The 10,290-nt window shown below is 38.1% G+C and overlaps 1 protein-coding gene across 2 annotated transcripts in view; it reads right to left on the bottom strand.

The window, feature by feature from the left end:
• The window catches only part of LOC150085378 (protein O-mannosyl-transferase TMTC2-like), a 217,782-nt gene extending 214,406 nt beyond the window's left edge, over positions 1–3,376 (bottom strand). For both annotated transcript variants that reach the window (XM_090374012.1, XM_090374013.1), the window contains exon 1: positions 3,235–3,376. The gene's annotated coding sequence lies outside the window, so the exon portion shown is untranslated. The remainder of the gene's footprint in view (positions 1–3,234) is intronic.
• Between the last annotated feature and the right edge of the window lie 6,914 nt (positions 3,377–10,290).

Genomic DNA, 10,290 nt, shown 5'->3' with positions numbered 1-10,290 from the left:
CTCTAATCTAGACATAATTATAGTGTTTAGAATTTCTATCTCAGTACCTTTTTGAAGCGCTTGTTAAAAAAAGAAAAAAAAAAAAACAGCAGCCGTTGTGAAAGAGTGATGAGACATAATCAACTTACTCAGCGTTGGACGTTTCTCCCTTTTTTTTTTTTCCCCCCCACCCTTGAGAGGATTTGATTTCTTGGTTACATGACTTTTGCGTGTGTAGGATTCGGGCTCGTTTTACAATGGCTGCTTCGAATTTCACTCGTTTCGGCAATAACCAGTGATGTTCTGTCTTGTTGTTAATCCCATTTTAATAACATTTTGCTAGGTGGTATCGCTTCTAGTGGATCTGTAATTGTTTCCAAAGCTGCTTGGTGTGTTGGTATCGATTGCTGGCTGAACGCTAGCTTTTTTTTACTTATTTTTTTTGTCAATTTGCAACGAAAATAACAGCACACGCGCAGTACTGAAATGTGAATATTGGCTTCTAACAAATAGACGTCATTAGTAGTTCATTGCGAATTTAATTTTCTGTTAGTTTTATTTTATTGTAAAAGATGGCTTTTGGAATAACGCCATCTATGGTTCATTTCAGAACATCCGATAGAGTTCGCTAATTATGGCTCATTTGAGAAATGAACTAGTTCTGGGTTATTTCAGAACATCCGATAGAGTTCGCTAATTATGGCTCATTTGAGAAATGAACTAGTTCTGGGTTATTTCAGAACGTCCGATAGAGTTCGCTTTTTTAAAAAAATTATTTCTGTTTTAAAATTACACTTAACCACTTTAGGATAAAGCGCCTCCTGGTGGAAAGATCAGAATATTAGTTTTTCGTGAGATAATTATACACTATCTATGAAAGACTTCGCAACTCAGTCAAATATTTCCAAAATATGAGAAATCGTAAAGGGTGTAGGTATTGAAAAGCGAAGTATATTTATAGGAAAAAGTTTGGGTATACTAGAGCTATAAAATATTATTGTATAGAGCGAAAGGTATAATATAAAATATAACGTTTAGTCTATTTATAATACACTTTTGTTGGAAAGTACATCTTCCAGGCTTGCTATAGTAATTGAATATATTATATTAGGAACGTTAAATGCATGTGTGGATCGCGACCTCCCTGAGGGTAGTGATCTACATTTTGAGAATAACCATCCACGCATATCAAATATATTTATTGACTCTTCTACTTTTTTAAATTGAGAAAAATGCCTATTCCTTTTTCCATTTCTTATCTCGGTTAATAGAATAACCACCCTCCTCTCCCCTCCCCCACTTCCCCCCAACTTGGATCCATTAATGATTGATGAATGTGGCGTATTGGTGAAACACGAAAGATAAATGATTTGATTATTTGACTGATCGAATCCACAGTCCATTATGTTGGATGACAACTGTCCATTAAAGATAACAAACAATTCGCTTCGAAGACAGAGAAAAGGATTTGAAATAGAAATAAACAGAAATCTTAAAAATAAAACTTTCGACAACGTTCGACTTGATCTTACCCTACTATAAAAACAACAACAACACTATCGTTTGGTAGAATTTAACCCCACACTACAGTTACACCCTTCCCGTATTCATTCATTAAACTCATTAGGCTTAAGAGATTCATATCACACTGTTAGCAGTCACGAGTATATGATTTCGTGTTGGACCAAGTTCTAATATCTGAACGCAGCGTCTATGACGATACAGGGAGTCGTATCGAGACTTCGAACCGTACTAAACACACCTCGAAGTCAAGACGGAATGCCTTACACTCAACGAGTCATATTTCCCGTAGCGCGTGCCGCCAGTTGTGTGTATGTACAGCGGCAGACGTCGGGGTTATCGATTCGACCCACTCCCACTTACGGTGTGTTTTCCCGTAGATCGGGCCATCGGCACAGAGAGAGAGAGAGAGAGAGAGAGAGAGAGAGAGAGAGAGGACTTTGGGCAGGCATAGAGACCAGTTGTCTCAAGTATCGTATAGGCATGTCGATGTGGGGGTCTCTGGTCGTGCCTCACCGACATGTGCAATTGTCACGCTAATCTGCCCCAATCGATACTGTCAGCTGCTGGGGGTATACGGCGTTTCGCACGTGAGCCGTGCTCGCCACGACGGCTACAAGGTAAGTTGCAACCGGGAAATATCGTAAGTAGGCTTAGCATCGGAGAGAAAGTCTTTTTTTTTGGGGGGGGGGTGTCCAACCAATTCCTTCTCTTTCTTTCTTTATCAGGGATATTGTGTATATTTTTGTGTGTTTGAAGAGGGGAAAAGGGGAGGGGGAGCATTGCACGCGCGCTCCTATACTGTGTTTAGCAGAGTCACGCTTTGCTACCATCGTACAATGGCTTGTCCGTCCCCTTCCAACACCCCCACCGTAATTTATTCGATCCTGGAAATCCGTGGGAACCTGCAGGTGATTTTGGCCATTCACAAAGATTGAACCGACAGGGGTGAATGGGTAATCATTGAGATAACTTGCGCACACACTCGACAACCCAGTAATTTACGATTTAAATATCTATCCGGTACACTCACTCTTTAGTACCAAAGCTACTTTACCAGGTAAGGGGGAGGGGTGGAAGGGGTTGGTTGTGTCAAACACTTTCTGCTCATATAAGCGTCTCTATACTGCACGTGGATTGCATCTACTTCAAATAATCCGTTTATGTTAAAAAATAAAGCTTTAAAATGTCACCCTATACTGAATTTTAACCACATACCTTCGACTATGTAGTTATTGTGGTTTAAGCGTTTAAACTGCTTAATTTTTTTCTATTATTTTGAATAAAGTAATTCTTTCTATTTTTTAATCCATTTATCTTTAAAATATTTTATTTTATCGTTTGGTTTTGTATTTTTGTTGACCACACGAAAACAATGACGCCAGCATCAGCAGACGACTACCGATAAGAAAAAAATCACGTCACCTACAATGAAGCACGTGCTTACCAATCAGTTTCATTCTGAATTTCTAACAATAGCAAATACGTCACAATTGCACGTGATAGACATCTCTCAGTGAAATAAACACTTTTGTACCACGCTTACGTCAGAATATTTTACTTCTTTAAAAAAAAAAAAAAATTGTACACGAACAAAGGTATTGATTTTAATGTAATTAAAATGCTTTTAAGACAACCAGTATTCATATTATAACAATGTAAAAAAAAAAGAATTTAGGAGATTACATCCAGACACGTGGTTACTGTGCGAGAGGGTTGTCACATGTCACTCACCTGTTTGCACTAAGCTGGGTGCCGGTCAAAGAGCACTACGGTGGGAGGTTTCCAATTGAATACGAAGCCCCTCGGTACCCCTGTGGTGACCACACTCTAGATACAAACACGACTTTAACTGTAGGGTCTACAGTAGCCGCAGGCGACGTGTCCAATGGACAATGGTCTCCTTGCTCCTATGCGTTCAGCGCCGGCTGTGGGCGCTCCACATCTGCCGATCAGTCAACGCTGACAGTGAGTCCGCTGCCGTCCTATGCTTTCGTGCTTAGCCAGTGTCGCCCTCTAGCGGAGCGCTGCCGAATCATCCACATTCATGCTGGTTTATAAGCTCCTAGAGTATTCTGCGTTTCATAAACGCGGCTCATTTTTATTGGTCAACGAAGAGAGGCACATCCCATCCCCGAGTGTTCAAAATTCTCTCCACTTTTCTTTATTTTAATTTCGCTTTGCTTTTCGGAATTTGGCGGATGAGTTTGATAATGTTTTGGAGAATTTTCTAATGCCCACCTTTTTTTAAAAATTTTTTTTTTTAATAATTGTAAATTTTATAAATTTGGAATCGCGGAAATTTACCATCATAAGAATCAAATAATTCTCCCCCCCCCACCCAAGTGAACTTACATTTCTACTCTTTAAAAAAGAATAGCGAGTGATATTTATAACCATTCTACTTCGAATATTAAAAGATAAGCAGTTCTCGTTTTGGGGATACAAAGTTGTAAATACCTGACGAAACACCCAATAAGTGTTCCCTGTGACTAATAAAATAGCTCGCCTTATATGAGAAGTATTTAATTAGGTAATTATTTATAGGAAAGTTTTTCTCTCTTTTACGTTAACTGTGGATGATAAATTTATTTTATTATTTCTAATAGTTGAGTAAAAAGTGGGATAAACTTAGGCAGGCGACAGCTTGTTATTTGTAGCATTTATTATTGTGACGTCATAAATGATTTAATAATTAATAAATGATCTCATAAGTTATGTTAAATATTTAATAATGATACATCATAAATTATGACGTAAAATAGTTGCCAATAGCAAACAAACTGTGATGTTAATTTCTTTTCCTATGAAACTGTGTTAGGTCATTGTGCATTGTTACGTCACGCAGTTCTTCAACAAATAATAAAAAAATACTGTGACTTCTAAATGATTTAATAAATGATATAAATTATATTAAATATTTAACAATGATACATCAGAAATTGACGTGTACCATTACGTCATTTATGACGTAAAATTGTTTCTAATAACAATCTAATTATGAATTTCGTTTCTTATTAAATAACTGTTAGGTCACAGTGCATTGTTACGTCATGCAGTTCTTCAGCAAAGAATAAAAAATTAAAATTAAAACAAAATATTAACGTCATAAATGATTTAATAATTAATTAAATTATATCACAAATTTTAAATTTTAACAATAATACATCTTAAATTATAATGTGTACCATTACGTCATTTATGATAAAATTGTTGATAATAATCGAACTATGATGTTAACTTCATTTCTTATTAAACAGTTCTGTTAGATAAGTGTATTGTTGCATCATGCAGGTCTTCAACAGAAAATAAAAAAATGCGAGTATTTTAAATCCGTTATGGGCTTCATTATTCTCGGCTGATTTCTCTACCCTCGTCTGTTCCCGAGCTACTTATTTGCGACTGCATCCAAATATCTCGCGTAGGAGAGTAATTTGCTTGTGTTTGCAGTGTGCAGACGTAGGGCGCCTGCACACGTACACCGTCCCATCGGATCCCCTGCAGAATTATCTGTTTACATTGTGTTCCAAATGGTAACTGGATGCCAAATATATGTGCCGTTGTATACTCGCTATCAACAAAGGAGACAGTGGCTTATGTTAGTGTAGATTAAAACACAGTTCATCACACTAGAATGACTGGCCCGGATTAAATGGCTTCAAGGCGATTCGCCGCATTATGATTTTAATTGTGTGTACCGAGTCTGAACCACGCTACGCTGACATAATACCGTAATCCACTATATTCTGATGAGGAAAGTTCAACTCAGATAAGAAACTTGAACATTTTTCTAGAATAACGACGTTAAACTTATCTCCAGAGAAGAGTGCACTCTTGAAGGAAAGAGCGCGCTTTGTTCTGTGTATGGAAGAGCTAGAAATAAATATTTATTGTTATTATTATCGGTATTATAGGAAAATGTAAACTTTTGTTTTCTAATTGTTGACGTCTGCTAGTTGAACTGTACAATTTTTTTCCCATAATTGTTAAATGTACAATTTTTTTTCCCATAATTGTTAAATGTACAATTTTTTTTATATAATTGTTAAATGTACAATTTTTTTCCTAATTGTTTTCGTCTGCTAGTTGAACTATACAATTTTTTTCCCCTAATTTTTGAAGTCTGATAGCTGAAATTTACAATTTTTTCTAATTGTTGACGTCTGATTGATAGTTGAAAGGTACAATTTTTTTTTCTCCTAATTGTTGACATCTGATTGATAGTTGAAACGTATAATTTTTTTTTCCTAATTGTTGACATCTGATTGATAGTTGAAACGTACAATTTTTTTTCCAAAACTGTTAAATGTACAATTTTTTCCTAATTGTTTTCGTCTGCTAGTTGAACTATACAATTTTTTTTCCCTAATTTTTGAAGTCTGATAGCTGAAATTTACAATTTTTCCTAATTGTTGACGTCTGATTGATAGTTGAAACGTACAGTTTTTTTTTTTCCCTAATTGTTGACATCTGATTGATAGTTGAAACGTACAATTTTTTTTTCCTAATTGTTGACATCTGATTGATAGTTGAAACGTACAATTTTTTTTTCCTAATTGTTGACATCCGATTGATAGTTGAAATGTACAATTTTTTTTTTTCCTAATTGTTGACATCCGATTGATAGTTGAAATGTACAATTTTTTTTTTTCCTAATTGTTGACATCCAATTGATAGTTGAAATGTACATTTTTTTTCCATAATTGTTGATATATAAACCATAATTGTTGATAGGTAAATTTTTGTTTTCTATTTGTTGACGTCTGATAGTTGAAATGTACAAATTTATCCTGATTGTTGAAGCCGGATTGTTTAAATGTGCATTTTCCTAATTGTTAAAGTTGCTACAATCGAAAGGCGCATTTCTGTGTGATCGTCTGACTGTGTAAATGATATTTTCATTAGAAATTAAACACAAGTACAGTAGTGTATTATAAATAATAAATTTTCGTCCCAATTTATATTCAAGTGATTTAATTCCATATTTTAGCGAGCACTGTAACTGATTTGAAAGCCTACTTTACTATTTATGGATTTTAAAAAAAGTTTTTTTTTGCCGTTTTCTTGATGACTATTTGACTTTTATTATTTTTTTTTTCTTCTCTTTCTGAACTCATTTCATTCTTTCAGCACTTAAAAGATTTCTTCACTCCATATAATCCATTTAAAGCATTTCTGCCACTGTCGGAAGGAAGGAACGTTTTATTGAAAATTTATTTATTCCATTTTCGGCCGTAAGATCGGAGCGTTTCTCGCCTCAGCTTTTAACCACACCATTAAAGTCATCTAAAATAATTAAATATGTATATACATATACGTTTATCTGCTATGATGCAAGAATTTTATTTTGCCAAACATTGCGGATATAACGCTGTTAAAAAAGCGCCAATCATTCAAAATTAATAAACCGCACTCAGAACAAAAAGGGACAGCCGAAGCTCGGTATAAAATCGCCTATTAGTGTAGGGGGTGATCACAAATGTGGAACAGCCATATATTCTTATCATAACGAATTTTAAGAATGAAAGGAACTTCGCATCCACATGTTTCTATCCGTGGTATTGTTGACGTTTTAGCAGAAGTTTGGCCAATATTATTCATCTTATTTATAATTTGTGTTTGTATTGCCAAAAATGAAATATCTGAGGTCCTAAACAATAGGAGAAAAATTTTATACTTTCTGCATCCTCGGATAAATTAGGGGCCACCATTACTCAAATAAGCATCACGTGATGACTAAAAAGCGCATTCCTAGAATACAGAGGGGGGGAAGAGGAAACATGTTTTAACAGCTACAGAACGTGTAATTTTTAGAATTTTTGGCACATTCTTGTAATAACAGTGAAAGATATGCATGAGCGTCTGCAAATTTGAGCATGCGCAAAACGTGGTAAACCAAGTTGTAATGGTGTTTGGTGGATCATAATGGTAATTATGTTTTTTTTTTTTTTTTTTTGGTCCCTTATCGATTTCAACTTGAATGTGTCGTTTTCTTGAACTGTGGAAGGGGGGGGGGTGAATTGCACGCGACTAGTTTTGTGCAGACGAAAATGAAGTCATGAAACCAAGCTGGGCTGGGAGAAAGGAAGGGGGGGAAGAAAAAGGGATGTGAATTGAAGAGTGCGATCGAGGGAGAGGGAGGTTTGACACAAAAGCCGGCAACGCTTTTTGTAATTGTCCAAGAGTCGGTCGCCATGCCGTAACGTACAAATAATTACGGCCAAGTCGTCCGAAAAGTGCGCTGTCTGGACAGCTCTTCTCCAATTACAGGGACGCTCATTCTCTGGTGGTTAGGGGGGGAAGAGAAGTGGGGTGGGGGTAGAGGAGGACATCAGAAGGAAAATGTGCAATTAAAGATGCTTGGTGTTCCCTCTCACTACCGATTACCCGAGGATTAGGACTCTGGTAGACCTTTTTCCGTAGATGCCGTTTCTGCGAAGAGGTCATCTACGGGGACCGGATGCAGTTCCGACTTTTGAACGATGTAAATGGTAGGCAGTGAGAGAGAGAGAGAGAGAGAGAGAGAGGGGGGGCAAATATAGATGTGAAATGCCGACATCTGCCGAGAAAATTTTACGGCGCGCGCAAACAGCGACAATATTTAATGATAGTCGCCGGCGTCGTCAATGTTTTTGAAACTATTATTTGTGCCAGTGAACCTGCGGCACCACCGAGCTCTACTTCTCTCTCTCTCTCTCTTTTCTTATAAAACACAAATCCTCTGCAATCTTTGCGGATTTGCATCTGTAATGATGCAGATAAAAAAAACAAAAAAAAAAAAAAAAAAAAAAAGAAGCAAAAGCTAATTACCAGCCGTATTTTGTATGTTTTACGTGAGTTTGAAGTTAAGTATCAGATTAACTGATGTTTTCATTTAAAAATAAAACACACGTCCGTAAGCAGTTCGGCGTCTTGAAGTATGTTTTACATAAAGCTTCCTAAAAAGGTTTTGTACTCGAATTGAGAAAAAAAAGAAAAGAGAAAGACTTCTTAATTTTCTAATTAGCCGTTTCACCTTATGGGAGCTCGTCAGTGTAATGTATAATTAAATGATCTTTATTACTATTATATGGCTACAACAGCGCCGATGAGTTTAGATCACTTTATCGTACGTTACCGACAGTTCGGATTCACATACGGGCATCTGTGAGAGATTTACTTGCCTCGCGTTAACACGAAGGGACTAAGATGACCCGTGCACTCTTAGCACCCTATCTAAGGAGTGTTAACAGAAGTGGATTCTATCTATCTGATGTATTCTATCACGTAAAGATTTTCGAGTGATCTGGTGCATTATCATGGTGCAGAAATCTTTCCAAAGATTGCTCTTTCCTACTTTTCTTGACATATGCCCTGAAAGGCTGTAATTTATGGGATACCTGGTTCCTGGGCAAAGCGACGCTGTCAACCCTCTCGCTAGTGGACGAACCCACCTCTTGGCACGTATATAGGTACACTGCATTCACGTAGACGATAATTCGATGTTAGTATGGATAGACGTAGTGAGTTAACCAACTTTGAAAGAGGGATGATAGTGGGTGCCCGATGCGTGGGTCACTATATCGCGGAGGCGGTACACAAATTGCATTATCACCATTCGACAGTATCAAGAGTGTATCGAGAATACGCCTTTTCCGGGATAACATCTCATCGTGGACTGCGGTGTGGGTTGATGAACGTGGCCATCGGCTTCTGTCTCGCATTGTTTCAGCCAATCGGAGAGCGACAGTGGCACAAATCACCGCCGACTTCAAGGAGGGAGGTGCCAGAAACGTCTCCACCAAGACCATCAGGCGATCATTAGCCACAATAGGTTATGGGACTCACCAGAGTCCCATTGCTAACACCAAGACACAGGACTTTACGCCTCAACTGGGCGAAAGAACATCGGCACTGGACTTTGGAGACTGGTCTCCTTGTCCGATGAGTCCAGTTATTTCGAGACCGCACGAAGCTATGCACCCATCATGCCAATAAGGAACTGTTCAGGCAGATGGGCGGTCGGTAATGGTCTGGGACATGTTCAACTGGCACACGTTGAGACCTCTGGTACGTCTAGGCGCATCTCTTAACGATACAGGTTGTGTCCATCCTTGTAGACCATCTGCATCCCTTCATGGTCATCATGCATCCACAGGGTAATGGACTCTTCCAGCAGGACAGTGCGCCTGCCCACAGAGCTGTGGTGACTAGAACATGGCTCGACTAGCATTCCGAAGATTTTACCACCATGGAATAGCCTCTTCCGTTCACCGGACATTGAACCCTGTGGAGCATCCTTGGGATGCTGTGGAAAGGTCCTTTCGAGCTTTCGATCCTCCACCCAGGAATTATGGACAGCAGTGCAGCAAACATGGATGGAAATACCCGTGGAAAACTTTCGTGAACTAGTGGACTCAATGCCTCGCCGTGTGACTCACCTTTCCCGGGCGAAAGGTGGTCCCATGATTTCTGTCCACTCAGTGTATAGAAAATGAATATAAGGAAGAAAACTTTAATAGGGAAAACAATCCTAGGCTGTTTATGGGCCATTCGGTTGTATTTATCACGATGATGAATAGTTAAACAACTGACCAGGAATCAGGGGCAGTATCAATGTACCACTGACCAAGATAATACTCAAATAGAGCCCCCGATTATTGGGATGTCTTTCCAGCGCGAGTTCTGGCAATGTTGCTGAGTAGGAAATGGAAGTGGCTATCGGAAGTTTTGTTAAGTGTCATCTCTCCTGGTCATAATTTGTTCTCTCAGTGTGGGGGACATGCCGCTAATTCAACACGCGTTCTGGTG

Source organism: Mastigoproctus giganteus, chromosome 5 (genome assembly GCF_048544385.1).
Source record: "Mastigoproctus giganteus isolate SK-2022 chromosome 5, ASM4854438v1, whole genome shotgun sequence".
Classification (NCBI taxonomy): Eukaryota; Metazoa; Arthropoda; class Arachnida; order Uropygi; family Thelyphonidae; genus Mastigoproctus; species Mastigoproctus giganteus.
This window is presented reverse-complemented; position numbering and strand designations above follow the sequence as displayed.